Here is a 16589-nt window from a genome sequence, read left to right on the forward strand (position 1 = left end):
GCAGCCATGAAATTAAAAGACGCTTACTCCTTGGAAGAAAAGTTATGACCAACCTAGATAGCATATTCAAAAGCAGAGACATTACTTTGCCAACAAAGGTCCGTCTAGTCAAGGCTATGATTTTTCCAGTGGTCATGTATGGATGTGAGAGTTGGACTGTGAAGAAGGCTGAGTGCCGAAGAATTGAAGCTTTTGAACTGTGGTGTTGGAGAAGACTCTTGAGAGTCCCTTGGACTGCAAGGAGATGCAACCAGTCCATTCTGAAGGAGATCAGCCCTGGGATTTCTTTGGATGGAATGATGCTAAAGCTGAAAGTCCAGTACTTTGGCCACCTGATGCAAAGAGTTGACTCATTGGAAAAAACTCTGATGCTGGGAGGGATTGGGGGCAGGAGGAGAAGGGGACAACAGGGGATGAGATGGCTGGATGGCATCACTGACTCGATGGACGTGACTCTGATTGAACTCCAGGAGTTTGTGATGGACAGAGAGGCCTGGCGTGCTGCAATTCATGGTGTCGCAAAGAGTCGGACAGGACTGAGTGACTGAACTGAACTGAACTGATTCCCATCGAGGGGCTTCCCGGGGGCTCAGTGATAAAGAATGCACCTGTCAATGCAATAGATGTGGGTTCAATTCCTGGATTGGGAAGATCCCCTGGACATGGAAATGACAACCCACTCCAGCATTCTTGCTTGAAAAACCCCACTGGCAGAGGAGACTGGTGGGCTACAGTCTATGGGGTCACAAATAGGGTCACTATCTCTGCTTTTAAGGTGAGAAATTAAGCTAGTGCATTAATGATAGAGAACTAGAAGACATTATCCAAGACCTTCACAAAAAGCATGCAGACATTTTCCTAGCAGTTTATTATTAACTAATTCATGAAAATTATGGCAGACCTAAGCAAAATGAGTGTGGTACCATAGGTGGAGAGTAATGGAGAGGTTTTAATTAGACTCTTTTTTGTTTAGCAGCTAAGTCGTGTCCAACTCTTTGTGCACCCATGGACAGTAGCCCACCAGGCTCCTCTTCTACACTGGCAGGCAGATTCTTAACCACTGAGCCAACAGGGAAGCCTGCTAATCAGGTTAGAGCCCTTATTTCCTACACTAACACTGGTTCAGTAGCCTATACATGGAGTAAGTAATTCAACAATTTCAGACAGCAAATATTTATTGAGCACTTGGGACACCATGCTGTTTACATCAATACACCCAAAGATGACATAATGATTCAGTGAGCCTTATTATAATTTTTAAATTGCTGGCAGGCTGAGCATTTAAAATAAAGATTAGACTACTAATCTTTATTAAATCTCTATTAATAACCTAATAATCCCTATTAATGATTTAGCTATTACAAACAAGGTAACTGAAGTAGGGGATTTTTCCTGAGTTACATAGGAAGCTAATAACTAAGCCAAAACTAGAGCTTAAATTTTAATTCAAAATCCATGTGTGTGTGTGTTTATCTACATCACATTTTCTCTCAACTGTGTATTCTCTAATATGTGTGTATCCACACATATTTCTCTTCCCTTCATACAGTCCAATCATTTGAATGAAAACTTTATGTATATTATTAAGATTGCCAACTTACTAACTAATGGTGAGTGTAAAGATCAGCATAAATAAATGTCTCTCATTTTTCTTTCTGCAATGACATGGAAACCAGCGATCTTTATGCAAAAACTCAACATCTATTCTTTCCTCTTCCTCATCTCTCTCCCTATCCCACCCCTCACACATACAGAAACACAGACACTCAGACATCCATTTCTGCTGACATACAAGACTGGAAGAAATTAACCAAAATGAGACAATTGTTCTTTTTTTCCTCTTTAGCGCCTTTCTTGATGCTATAATTTGTTAAATTATCAAAGAAAAAGGAAATAATCAATGAGATGAGCAATATCATAAAGTAAATCAAGTCACCATGCTAGATGCCACTGGAGATAAAAAGAAAGGAGACACAGTCTCTCTCCTCAAAAGCTTGTAGACTGGTAGCAGTGACATGATAAACAAAACAAGAGAAATTAGTAAAATAAAATACTAAATTGAGCAATTCAAATGTCAAGCTATGTAAAATCTGCCATATATTTAGGGTACAAACCCACAATAGTTTTTAGCATGATTAGGCCATTCCATAAGGTATTCTTCTCCATCCGTGTCTCTATTTCTGATACCACAAGTAAGTAAGTGTTAGTCACTTAGTTGTGCCCAACTCTTTGCGACACCATGGACTGCAGCCCTCCAGGCTCCTCTGTCCATGAGATTTTCCAGGCAAGGATACTGGAGTGGGTTGCCATTTCCTTCTCCAGGGGATCTTCCCAACCCAGGGATCAAACCTGGATCTCCTGCACTGCAGGCAGATTCTTTACTGACTGAGCTACAAGGAAAGCCCAAGGCATTTCTAAAAGCAGTGATTTCACCAATCCATAAAACTCATACAGTAAGTCTCCTACATATGAATCTTCAAGTTGGGAACTTTCAAAGATGCAAGCATGTGTTCCAACAACATCAGGCATGAGTGAAATTGAGGTTTGCCCTCCATCTTCTACTGCTGAATATCCTTCAGCTCTGTCATCTTCCACCTTCTCTCCCTCCTCCAGTCAGTAACTCTTCTTACCTGTTCTCTTGATGGCAGCCCCTGTATGACACTTACTGTACTGTCCTACTGTTCTTTCCAAGGTACTGTATTGTAAAATTGAAAATGTCTTCTCTATCTTTTGCATTTGTTTTTTATGTATTATTTGTGGGAAAAGTATTATAAACCTATTACAGTAAAGTACTATATAGCTAGCTGATTCTGTTAGTTGGATACTTAGGTTAACTTTGTTGGATGTACAAACAAATTGGACTTACAAACGTGCTCTCAGAAAATAATTCGTTTGTATATAGGGGACTTACTACACTTCTCTTTCTCATTTATTCTGCTCTAATGTGTATAGCTATTATCCTTCTTACGCATTTCAAACTGCAAACTTGACCAAATGTAATGCTCTCATGTGCTGAAGGAAATCTGTCAGATGAAAGACAGGCGCAACCTAATTTTCCCACCGTGATTTCAATCCAAGCACACATAGCACTTTTACAAATTGTGTAGAGGAACTCTGACCAGAGGAATGCAAAGTATCTATTAAGCATTAGCGTGATGATTCATACTCTATAGAAAGAGGTACCCTTAATCACACTGCTTTTACAGACAGAGAAACTGAAAACGGGAAATTTTGCTGTCTTGTTCAGGTTATACCCCAAACCAGTCCCAAAGGAGCACATCTTGAAGCTCATGTATGTAACTGGTGCCTGCAGAAAGTATGATTTAGAGTTCTAAATCAGGTGTAGATGTCTTAAGTTCTTTCTTTTGTTTCTTCTTGGATAAATAAACATAGACATGGGTGGGGGAGGATGAGGGGGCATTGCAGAGATAAGGAAGACATGAGGGGATAACCAATATTATCAGGAGATGAACTATCTTAAAACTTTTTTCCTCTGATTTTGTTTTTTTTTGTTGTTGTTGTTATTGTTGTTTATTTTAAATTTTATTTTATTTTATTTTTTTGACTTCATAATATTGTATTGGAGAAGGAAATGGCAACCCACTCCAGTGTTCTTGCCTGGAGAATCCCATGGATGGAGAAGCCTGGTAGGCTGCAGTCCATGTGGTCGCACAGAGTTGGACACGACTGAAGCGACGCAGCAAAAGCAGCAATATTGTATTGGTTTTGCCATATATCAAAATGATTTTTACACAGAGTTCTGTAACCAGGTGGGTCAGATATTATACCACTGAGCTTCTAAACTTATATATGTTAGATTACAACTAATTCTTTCTGTAATATAGCCATAGATTGTGCTCTGAATCTGGGACATACATCCTGTAATACCAAAGCCTTGGTCTTAAGGGAAAAAAATGATTCACTAATATAAATATAGTTCTACTTTTTCTTCCGATGGTTGGTGCATGCATGCACAGTTGTTCCAGTCATGTCTGACTCTTTGCAACCCTATGGATGTAGCCTGCCAGACCCATCTGTCACTGGGATTATCCAGGCAAGAACACTGCAGTGGGTTGCCATTTCCTTCTCCAATGCATGCAAGTGAAAAATGAAAGTGAAGTCGCTCAGTCGTGTCAGACTCCTAGGTACCCCATGGACTGCAGCCTACCAGGCTCCTCCCTCCATGGGATTTTTCAGGCAAGAGTACTGGAGTGGGTTGCCATTGCCTTCTCCAGGGTTTTTTTTTTTTTTTTTTTCTAGGAAAGACTCAGACACACAGGAATGGCCTAACCAGGCTAAAATACTTTTTGTGTTACATCAGCTTAAATGTAAATGTAGATAGTGAGTCTCTGTTTAATGCAAAACACAATGTATTTTCTAAATCGGTTTTGTATATTCAGGTTTAGTGTGGGCTATTTTATCTCCCTCAAGTAAATAAGCCCCATGAGGGCAGAAGCTTTATCTTATATGACTCCTATTATTATCCATACTACACTGAAAAAGTAGTCATCACACCATATAGATTGGTTAAAGAGAATTAAAGTACTTCATCTATACTTTCTATGATCTCTTTTTTTAAATCCATTTTTATTTCTCATTTTATGTGTTATACTCTCTTATTTCCTAGTTTACTCAGCCCAAACTTAATAAAAGGACAACCTATTTCAAAATTGGTACAACTTGATTCCTTCTGCTGTAAACTCTGTTGATTTCAAATGGAAAGGGTCAAAATAGTGTGATGTGACATTGTCATATAGAGACAGCCTAGTGTAATGGAAAAGGCTTTGACAACCAACAAAATTGGGTTTGAAATTTTTTTTTTACTAACATTTAATTTTAATTTTTTTATTATTATTATTATTTTTTTTTTTTACTTTACAATATTGTATTGGTTTTGCCATACATCAACATGCATCCACCATGGGTCTACACGTGTTCCCAATCCTGAACCTCCATCCCACCTCCCTCCCCATACCATCTGTCTGGGTCATCCCAGTGCACCAGCCCCAAGCTTCCTGTATTCTGCATCGAACCTGGACTGGCGATTCTTTTCTTATATGATATTATGCATGTTTTAATGCCATTCTCCCAAATCATCCCCCTCTCCCTCTCCCACAGAGTCCAAAATACTGTTCTATACATCTGTGTCTCTTTTGCTGTCTTGCATACAGGGTTGTTACCATCTGAACAAGACAGTTGTAAAACGTTGAGTAAGTTATTTAATTTCTTTCACATTGCTTTTCTCCATCTATAAGATGGGGGGAGATAATAAAGTTATTATTAAGAAGTAAGAGTTATTGCCCAATGCTTAGTGCACATCATAAGTGCACAATAAATAATAATCATTTTTATTTTTGATAGTAGAGAACTCAAAAGCAAAGTTAGGGCTTGTAGTAGATAGGCTTTAAAAATTGGTTAATCGTAGGCTATAGGTAGCTTATTAATTATTTAGCAGTTTTTTCTGGAGTCATTACTAAGAAGATACATGATTTTGATTAGGGCATTAGTTCCTTGAGGAGAAAACAGCTCAAGGATAGCCTGAATTTGATGTTAACCCTTAGACCACAGAGTTCACAGCTTGAGCTTTGAGGAGGATTTTGGAACCACTAAATGTATATCTAAACTCATAAATCATATTGGAAAATTCTAATTATTTTTCCTTTCTTATAAAAACTAGACTGGTCTCCCAAAATTGTAATAATAGAAGAAAGAGAAAGACTCAGAATTTTTCATGAGGATAATGAAATCAACATGCTTAAGAGTGAGATTGAGCAAATCAAAATTAACTTATATTCCAAAATGAATTTTTCAAATCTTAAAAAGGGTAATGTGAAATTGAAATCTTATTTTGAAAATACACTATTAGACAATCCATCTTTTTTAATGAAAATGTTAAAACTTAATGGGAAAAGAGAATAAACTATGATTGCATAAGAGTATTGTCCATTCTTTGGCCCAATATGACAAGAGAGTTAATGCACAAATTCATTACTAGATTAGAGTTAAAATTTCCAAGGCAGTATCATAAGTCTTTGGAGATGAGTTTACTAGGATGATTCACCTTTCATTTTCATTTCATATCAAAATATTTGCTTCAAGTTCACAAATATGTGACTAAATGAAAAGGCTGGGGAAAAGACTGCATCTCTATCCAATGTATTAAAGCATCCTGCATATTGGGGATCACACTGCATTTGGATAGGAGCCGGCATGATTAACCATAATGGCATGTTTTCCAGATATTTGTTTAGCATAAGTTTTTATTCTGGCTCTATATGTTTTTCCCAAGTCCCAGTCAAGGAGCAACTTATAACCCAGGTTAATCAACCTTAACATCTCTTCCTTATTGAATGATATCACAGGGATTTTCAATTTACTGATTCCCAGAGGTCAAGGAGCTTTAAATTTCCTCAGCGATTTTTTTCCCCTAGAAAAGGCTCAGATACACAGGTGACATTTCTTAATGTTCAGTTAATACAACTGTAATTTTGAATCAAGATGCTTATTAACAGGTAATTCTATGTAAAATATATTCCAGGCCTTCTTCTGTGAATTCTGAGAAATAGCACTCTTGTCTCTGCTGATTGCAAAATGTCTTTACAGTGCTTTGCTTAGTCAAATTTCATGGTCCAAAATTGAATGAAGTTTACACTATTTTCTGTGACCAAAAGGCTCTTCAAGCAAATGGCCAGAGAAAAGCTGAGCAACTCAAAATCCAGAGGATGATCACACACTCTGTATAACTCAGTCCCAAAAATCTACTTTCCCTAATTAACCCTAATTGTGAAGCTAATTGATAGCTTCACAGTATGTCATATTCTTATTGTGCTTCAGCTAGGTAGAGTATAAACAGAGTGAATTTATCATATCCATTGATGTGAAATTAAAACAATTCATTTTTTTAAGACCTGATAAGATTTGGAAGTCATAGACTTTCAGAGGGAAAGACATTACTGTACCTGATGTCTTTACATGGACTGTGCTTGATTTTGATAATCAAACCGGGTATTTCTATCATCAGTGGCTCTTCCACAGAGAGATTAATGCTAGGTTAAGTGACCAAAATTTCCCTTATTATATTAAGTAAAATTAGTACTACCCAATTTTATGCCTAGCATTCTTAGAAAAAAGAGGTCTACTTGTACTTTTAGAATTAAAAATATTAAGATGAAAGGAAAAAATGATTAACCAACAACAAAACAAGAAAAAAAATTAGATACGAATCAAAATTGGATCAAAAGAGATAGAAACAGATGTTATTAACATTATTATTATGGAAATATCGAGAAAATGGCAAATATATCTTTAGAATATTAAATCAGTAAAATTTTTAGTTATAAAAATTAATAAGGAGCAGGATAATATAGATTTTAAAATCCCCTCTGCACATCCCTACCACCCAAGAAAAAAAAATAGAAATTTCTAAATTATTTTTATACTTACAAATTTAAACTAACCAAGTATATTGGACAAAAACAGGAAGAGAACAACACTGTGTCTACTAAAGAAAAGTTTGCTTATTGGACCCAAGTTATGATCTTCCTTTATCAACATTAACTGAATTATTTGGATAATTATTTAACTTTCCACTGTGAGAGGCATGTATAAGCATAACTTTATGTTTAGAGTACCTCTGATAGAATTTTTAATAAAAGTTATCTAACTTTGTCATATCATTGTGTTTAAAGATAACACCAGTCTTTTGTTTCAGATTCTTTACAAGAATGTCTAGTACATATCCTTGATTCACTAGTATCACAATATATTATTGTCAAGTTGCCAAGAATGTTCATTAGTTTCAAGAACTTCATTTTACAAGAAGAAAACAGAGAAAGAGATTTTCAACTTGTTATAGTAAATTTAGAACACAAATTTTTTCTGTAGTTTGGAGCCACTGTCTTACTCATCTTTGTAATCAAGATGGCTTAATTATATCCATTGATGTGACCTTAATTACAAATATCAAGAAAACATGTCCTTTTGCAGTTTTGAAATTGATTTTTTTTAAAAAATGAAACAAATTGGGTAAATAATAAATCAGTCCATATTGTGAATGTCATTCATTTTCCAGCAGAGTAAAATCTCTTGGAAGAAACAAATATATTGTCAATCATTAAGAAAGGGATTTAGGGACTTTTGACTTGGTAGCAGATATTTGCATATATTTTAGGTACCTAATAAAACAGTAATCATGCTGTCTGAGATACAACTGAGCCTGAATGGGCAGCCTTAGTTTATGCTCTGGTCATAAGTCATCCTTCTAGGTGACCCATATACTGATCATGGCCAATGATTTAAACTTTGGTTTCCTTACTAGGTAATCAGTTAGTGAAGTTCTTGAAAGTGAAAGTGTTGGTTGTTCAGTCCTGTCCGACTCTTTGCTACCTCATGGACTGTAGCCTGCCAGGCTCCTCTGTCCATGGAATTCTCCAGGCAAAATACTGGAGTGGGTTGTCATGCCTACCGTCAAGGGATTTTCCTGACCCAGGGATTGAACCTTGGTCTCCTGCACTGCAGGCAGATTCTTTACCATCTGAGCGACCAAGGTGCATACCCAAATCTCCAGAGTCTATACAGATGATTTTGGTTAAGATTATGCACATCTGATTATTTCTCAAGAAGTTTATCTGCATCTAGCTAATGCAGCTGTTGCTGTAAATGAAAGTGATGTCTGTGAAGTATACTTTCTACTCCTAATCATCTTTCACTGACTATACCAAGAGAGCCTACTTTAATTTTCAAATCTCAGATTATCACCCTCTTATATGATAAACATTAGTTATACCCAAGCCATTAACAATTGCATCCTCTTTGGGATCCACATACCAACAATTCTTATAATATTTAGCTTCCTCACATTTTATCCTAAGCCACATATACCAGTTTTTGCCAGGCAGATAACCTGTAATCTTGATTCTCTTCTCAAATATGGAATCTCCTAGACCTCGGGGCTTTCGTAGTACTCTCTAATGCCTTTAGCTTGGCCAAATTTATGCCCGCTACCCATATGGCAGAAAGTGAAGAAGAACTAAAGAGCCTCTTGATGAAAGTGAAAGAAGAGAGTGAAAAAGTTGGCTTAAAGCTCAACATTCAGAAAACTAAGATCATGGCATCTGGTCCCATCACTTCATGGCAAATAGATGGGGAAACAGTGGAAACAGTGACTGACTTTATTTTTCTGGGCTCCAAAATCACTGCAGATGGTGATTGCAGCCATGAAATTAAAAGATGCTTACTCCTTGGAAGGAAAGTTATGACCAACCTAGACAGCATATTAAAAAGCAGAGACATTACTTTGCCAACAAAGGTCCATCTAGTCAAGGCTATGGTTTTTCCAGTGGTCATGTATGGATGTGAGAGTTGGATGGTAAAGAAAGCTGAGCGGTGAAGAATTGATGCTTTTAAACTGTGGTGTTGGAGAAGACTCTTGAGAGTCCCTTGGACTGCAAGGAGATCCAACCAGTCCATCCTAAAGGAGATCAGTCCTGGGTGTTCATTGGAAGGACTGATGTTGAAGCTGAACCTCCAATACTTTGGCCACCTGATGTGAAGAGCTGACTCATTTGAAAAGACTCTGTTGCTGGGAAAGATTGAGGGCAGGAGGGGAAGGGGACGACAAAGGATGAGATGGTTGGATGGCACCACCAACTCAATGGACATGGGTTTGGGTAGACTCTGGGAGTTGGTGATGGACAGGGAGGCCTAGCATACTGCAGTTCATGGGGTCGCAAAGAGTCAGACACGAATGAGCAACTGAACTGAACTGAAATCAATATGGCACAAAAGCATTCAGTCCATGGCCAGGTCTGTGGTAGTGTTATATCACGGCACTTAGGGTATATCAATTTGCATTTTGAGATTTCTTTTTTTCCCTCAGCACAATAGGAAACAGTGGTAAACCCCAGCAAATTAAGGTTTGCTATGTTATCAGGGCCCTTGGGAGAAGCCTGAATTGTGACCCCAGTATTGAGAGTTTGTGAGTGATTTCAAAATGACATCTTTTTAACATTTCCCAATGAAAAATGCATATGTCTGTTAATCTTCAAGCCTTGATAGACAGTAAAGTGAAATGAGCACTGGACAAAGTGTCACAAGACCTAGAATCCAGCATTTTCTCTGTTACAAACTCACAGTGGTACTTAACCCATTCACTTCAACTATTTGGGCCTCAGATTTAAAATGCAAACTGACAATCTATGTCACTTCTTTTTTTTTTTTTTAACACTTTCACTTTATTTTTTTTTAATCTATTTATTTTTTATTTTTTTAAATTTTATTTTATTTTTAAACTTTACATAACTGTATTAGTTTTGCCAAATATCAAAATGAATCCGCCACAGGTATACATGTGTTCCCCATCCTGAACCCTCCTCCCTCCTCCCTCCCCATTCCATCCCTCTGGGTCGTCCCAGTGCACCAGCCCCAAGCATCCAGTATCGTGCATCGAACCTGGTCACTTCTCAAAGCATAAAGCAGTCTTGATGTTCGGGACTAATCCTGTGAATGACAAGATTCAAGTATGCCTCTAATAATTTCATGTTCTCTCACTAGGGTTCTGCTGACTGGTTCTTGGGACCTATGGCATAAGAAGAAGCCTTTGGGGATGTCATTTTAATGAACAAAGGAAATAAGACTCTCTATGGTCGCTCTTCCAGGATTAAGTAAAGGATCAGAAGAAGAATTTAAATTCTCTTCTCAGTTTTAGGTATCTGATTGGTGCCAAAAGTGTCTATCAGAGAAAGACAGAAAGCATGCTTGTTTCTCCTTTTAATTTCAGCTATCTAGTGCAAGGAGATCAAACCACTTAATCCTGAAGGAAATTAGTCCTGAATATTCATTGGAAGGACTCATGCTGAAGCTGAAGTTCCAATACGTTGGCCACCTGATACAAGGAACTGACTCATTAAAAAACACCCTGATGCTTGAAAAGATTGAAGGCAGGAGGAAAAGGGGAAGACAAAAGGATGAGATGGTTGGATGGCATCACCAACTCGACAGATATTCATTTGAGCAAGCTCTGGAAGTTGGTGATGGACAGGGAAGCCTGGCATGCTACAGTCCATGGGGTCGCCAAGAGTCGGACAAAACTGAGTGACTGAACTGAACTGAACCTAGTGTTAAGGGGGATAAATGAGTTCATTCATTCCTAAGAATCCCTAGGTGGAAATTCAGTGAACTTTTTGGAAGAGTCAATGACCCTCATGTGTTTATTCACCTTTACAATGTTCTGTACTATATGTGCTGGCCCCAACAGAATAGATACACTAGATGGTTCCTGTCTCACATAAATGTTACTGTAAACATTAGCAAGGCAGAGTGGTACATGTGTTCACAAGTGCAAAGAAAATTTTTGTAATTAAAAAAATCTTCCTCTGGCACAGACTTCTTGGAAGATGGCATTTATGTATTCCAAATATTCACTAGTATGGAATCTTTCCCTGGGCTAAAAAACTTAAATCCCATCTATGAGATTGGTGCTTTTGCCACCATATCTGAGATTTACAGCAACTAAAACACTCAGAAATATATACTCCTTGCTGAATGACACAAAGCTTTCTAAAAAACAAATGTAGCTTTGCTAGTTGAATAATATTATAACTTTTTTCTTCCTTGGAAATATTATAGCATTATAATATGAAGCCCTTGCACACAACTGTCAACAGCAGAGAAGGGAGAAGGAAAATCATTTGGAATTTAATCTTGGTTCTTGTTGCACTATAAAAATATATAATTTCCTTTCTTTTAATCTTGGGATGCAATTTCTAGTGGTTACATGCTATTGATAGACTCATCACTTAAAATTTGAATGTGAGTGTGTTAGTTGTTCAGCCGTGTCCAACTCTTTGTGACTCCATGGATTGGGGCCTGCCAGGCTCCTCCATCCATGGGATTTTACAGGCAAGAATACTGGTTTGGGTTGCTAGTCCCTTCTCCAGGGGATCTTCCCAACCCAGGGAGTTTGAAATTTTGAAGTTATCTTCATTAATATTTTCTCTTTGAGCATAAAAGAAAAACAACATGCATACTAGAAAACAATTTCACTTACATTTTTTCAAAATAAGTTGTCAATTATAGATGTATAAAATGCAAACTTAATTCAAAATTATTTTATCTGTTGACTTTATAAATATACTGATTATTTATTCTCATAGATACAGCTTATGTATGAGCAACTGTGTCTGTTATCTTTCTTATTTCCCCCCTCATTAGAAATATGTTTTTTCTTACTGAAATGTTTTGTTTGAAAGAGAATTCTCTATAGCTAACATTTATTATAATTTAAATTATAATTTAGAGTGAAAATATGTAACTTATACAAGCTAATAGGAACACACATTCATGTTGATAAGGGTCTTATTGTTTTCTTATTATAGCTCATTTTGAAAATGTCACAAATTTAATATTTTGGCAGGTAAAAATATCATCTCCAAAGAGTTATAGCAAAGAGTAGATAAAAACAATCCTGAACATTCATATAAGCAACTCTACTTAATACGGAGTTGATTAAATCATGAATGTCCATAAGGCTATTTTTATTCAGTATCAACTGATGGAAACACATTATGAAAAACCTCTCTATGTCAAACTTATATTTCTCCAAGTTCAAAGATTCTTCCTCCTTCCCACCTCAGGTAGCCAACTGTACAATTATTTTTGTTTGTGCAAATACCAAGGAAATGACATACAAGGATGGTCCAGGTTTACTACATCCATGCCACCCTTAGATCTGAGAGTTTGCCCAGAATCTGGTGTAAAGAGGTCAATCGAAGAGATCAAAGGTGAAAGGCACAGATAACAGCTAATATGCATTTAAAAAGTGGAGCTTACCATTTCAACTTCTTTCTGTTTTCTCCATAGATATCCAAATAATTCATTATGAGCCACTCCAACATGGATGCTACTGATCAATTTAAGTTCTTTGTTCTGAGAAAAGCTAATCCAATCTCTCTTCACTACAAATCCCTACCAAAAAAAAAAGAAAAAAAGAAAGCACAAGAGAAACAAAGGAGGGATAAAGGTTGGAAGGAAAGAGTAAATAGAAAACAAAATAAAAGAAAGCCAAAAGAAAAATGAAGAAAGCAAGAGAAAAAAGAAAAAAAATTATCTGCATTGCCTAACCACTATCATATTGAAAAACATGATAGTGAGATGTCAGAGTGAAATGTGCAAGCCACTCTGAACACTGAACATTTCCGTTTTCCACGGGCAGCTTGAACTAACATTTGTGCATGTTCTCTCTCTCTCTCTCTCTCTCTGATTAATGATGCAGGGCTAAAACTATGGGCTACACATACAGTCTGCAAAGCTTTACACTTAACGGAGAAATTCTCATTTCTATTTATAGGACCACAGTGCATTGTCTTTCAATCTTGTGGTTGCACTCAGCTTTGAGACTGTGATAATACACAGCCTATTTGTGAATGCAGCCTTTTTCTGAAACTAGGTTTCCTTTGGCCACATGCATAGATAGTGGATGACTGTAATCTTTACTGTTATCTTTTCTCACAGACCCTCAACTACTGTGTTCAAGTACCAAAGTGGACACACCCTGTCTAAGAATGTCCCTTCAGTTCAGTTCAGTTCAGTCACTCAGCCATGTCCCACTCTTTGTGACCCCATAAACTGCAGTACGCCAGGCCTCCCTGTCCATCACCAACTCCCGGAGTCCACCAAAACCCATGTCTGTTGTGTCGGTGATGCCATCCAACCATCTCATCTTCTGTTGTCCCCTTCTCCTCCTGCCCTCAATCTTTCCCAGCATCAGGGTCTTTTAAAATAAGTCAGCTCTCCACATCAGGTGGCCAAAGTATTGGAGTTTCAGCTTCAACATCAGTCCTTCCAATGAACACCCAGGACTGATCTCCTTTAGGATGGACTGGTTGGATCTCCTTGCAGTCCAAGGGACTCTCAAGAGTCTTCTCCAACACCACAGTTCAAAAGCATCGATTCTTCAGCACTCAGCTTTCTTTATAGTCCAACTCTCACATCCATACATGACTACTGGAAAAACCATAGCCTTGACCAGACAGACCTTTGTTGGCAAAGTAATGCCTCTGCTTTTTAATATGCTATCAAGGTTGGTCACAACTTTCCTTCCAAGGAGTAAGTGTCTTTTAATTTCATGGCTGCAATCACTATCTGCAGTGATTTTGGAGCCCAGAAAAATAAAGTCAGCCACTGTTTCCCCATGTATTTGCAATGAAGTGATGGGACCAGATGCCATGATCTTAGTTTTCTGAATGTTGAGCTTTAAGCCAATTTTTTCACTCTCCTCTTTCACTTTCATCAAGAGGCTCTTTAGTTCTTCTTCACTTTCTGCCATAAGGATGGTGTCATCTGCATATCTGAGGTTATTGATATTTCTCCTGGCAATCTTGATTCCAGCTTGTGCTTCCTCCAGGCCAGCATTTCTCATGATGTACTCTGCATATAAGTTAAATAAGCAGGGTGACAATATACAGCATTGACGTACTCCTTTTCCTATTTGGAACCAGTTTGTTGTTCCATGTCCAGTTCTAACTGTTGCTTCCTGACCTGTATACAGGTTTCTCAAGATGCAGGGTTAGGGTTAGTACTTGGATACAATCTCAAAAACGACAGCATGATCTCTGTTCATTTCCAGGGCAAACCATTACAATATCATGGTAATCCAAGTCTATGCCCTGACCAATAACGCTGAAGAAGCTGAAGTTGAACGGTTCTATGAAGACCTACAAGACCTGCTAGAACTAACACCCAAAAAAGATGTCCTTTTCATTATAGGGGACTGGAATGCAAAAGTTGGAAGTCAAGAAACACCTGGAGTAACAGGCAAATTTGGCCTTGGAGTACAGAATAAAGCAGGGCAAAGGCTAACAGAGTTCGGCCAAGACAATGCACTGGTCATAGCAAACACCTTCTTCCAACAACACAGGAGAAGAATCTACATGTGGAAATCACCAGATGGTCAACACTGAAATCAGATTTATTATATCATTTGCAGCCAATGATGGAGAAGCTCTATACAGTCAGCAAAAACAAGACCAGGAGCAGACTGTGACTCAGATAATGAACTCCTTATTGCCAAATTCAGACTTAAATTGAAGAAAGTGGGGAAAGCCACTAGACCATTCAGGTATGACCTAAATCAAATCCCTTATGACTATACAGTAGAAGTGAGAAATAGATTTAAGGGACTAGATCGGATAGACAGAGTGCCTGATGAACTATGGATGGAGGTTTCTGACATTGTACAGGAGACAGGGAGCAAGACCATCCACGTGGAAAAGAAATGCAAAAGAGCAAAATGGCTGTCTGAGGAGGCTTTACAAATCACTGTGAAAAGAAGAGAAGCGAAAAGCAAAGGAGAAAAGGAAAGATATTAACACTTGAATGCAGAGTGCCAAAGAATAGCAAGGAGATATAAGAAAGCCTTCCTCAGTGATCAATGCAAAGAAATGGAGGAAAACAATAGAATGGGAAATAGTAGAGATCTCTTCAAGAGGATGTCCCTTAGGTAGCTCGAAATAGGAGAGGTCAAGCTAGGGATGACCTCTGCCTAGAGTATTCTTTTATGTTTAAATCTTCAAAGTCTTAACAATGAAATAAATACCCTACTACTTAAGAGGTTTGGAGATATTTAACTCACCATATCCTGTCCACCCACTCCCCATTTCCCTCAGAACCTTTGTGACCAGGAACTGTAGGTAAGCACTCATTTCCTTTCAGTTTAGGGAGGACTGAGTGAAAAGAGGCTTGTTTCCTGTAGCCAATATTCATAACCACAACCTCTTGAAGACGGAACCTTGGAGCCCCAGAGCTTAGCACCATACTGTATTAGGCACCTAATACTCTACCACTGGGCTTCCCCAGGGGCTCAGTGGTAAAGAATCTACCTGCCAATGAAGGAGATGCAGGACATGTGGGTTTATCCCTGGGTTGGGAAGATCCCCTAGAGGAAGAATGGCAACGCACTCCAGTATTCTTGCCTGGAGAATCCCATGGACAGAAGAGCCTGGCAAGCTATAGTTCATAGGGTTGCAAAGAATTGAACATGACTTAGTGAATGAACATACACACATACCCTACCACATTACCACCATTAGAACCACTGGAAGATGAACAAGAGACAGCTAAAAGCACTTCCCAAGATTTGATTTTTAGATCAGAGAGAGGGCATTTTTCATGTAGGCCATAGGAGAAAGAAGTATGTTAGTGCAGGTCCAGTCTCACACCAGGACATATCTGTGTGATATACTATATGGAGAACCTGTAGGGCTCTACTTTAAAATGCTTCCTTCACTAATGTCTGAAACACCAGCCCTTTGGAGGTAAGCATTTCTTCTTTTTAAAGTTGATTTTCCAATTCTGATGCTCACTTAAAAATGTACTTACTTAAAATCTTAGTGTAAATGATTTAATTAGAATTGAAAAGACAGAAGTAGATGGTGGGAACAAGTCATAAAGGAAAACTGAAGAGATTCCAGGATGGGAAAACTAAGCTGCCAAAAATAGTCTTTAATAACTTTGCACTATGATAGCTATGGTGAGAATAGTCCTGAGCTAGTTGGGGAAAAATAAAGGTGGGGGGAGAGTAAATTAATCTAAAT

General features: G+C 37.9%; 1 long non-coding RNA gene across 1 annotated transcript in view; it reads right to left on the bottom strand.

The window, feature by feature from the left end:
• Window positions 1–12989, bottom strand: part of LOC129639442 (uncharacterized) — a 32718-nt gene extending 19729 nt beyond the window's left edge. Inside the window, exon 1 of the long non-coding RNA XR_008708421.1 lies at window positions 12829–12989. This is a non-coding gene — a long non-coding RNA (uncharacterized LOC129639442). The remainder of the gene's footprint in view (window positions 1–12828) is intronic.
• Between the last annotated feature and the right edge of the window lie 3600 nt (window positions 12990–16589).

This window comes from Bubalus kerabau, chromosome X, assembly GCF_029407905.1.
Source record: "Bubalus kerabau isolate K-KA32 ecotype Philippines breed swamp buffalo chromosome X, PCC_UOA_SB_1v2, whole genome shotgun sequence".
Taxonomy (NCBI): Eukaryota; Metazoa; Chordata; class Mammalia; order Artiodactyla; family Bovidae; genus Bubalus; species Bubalus kerabau.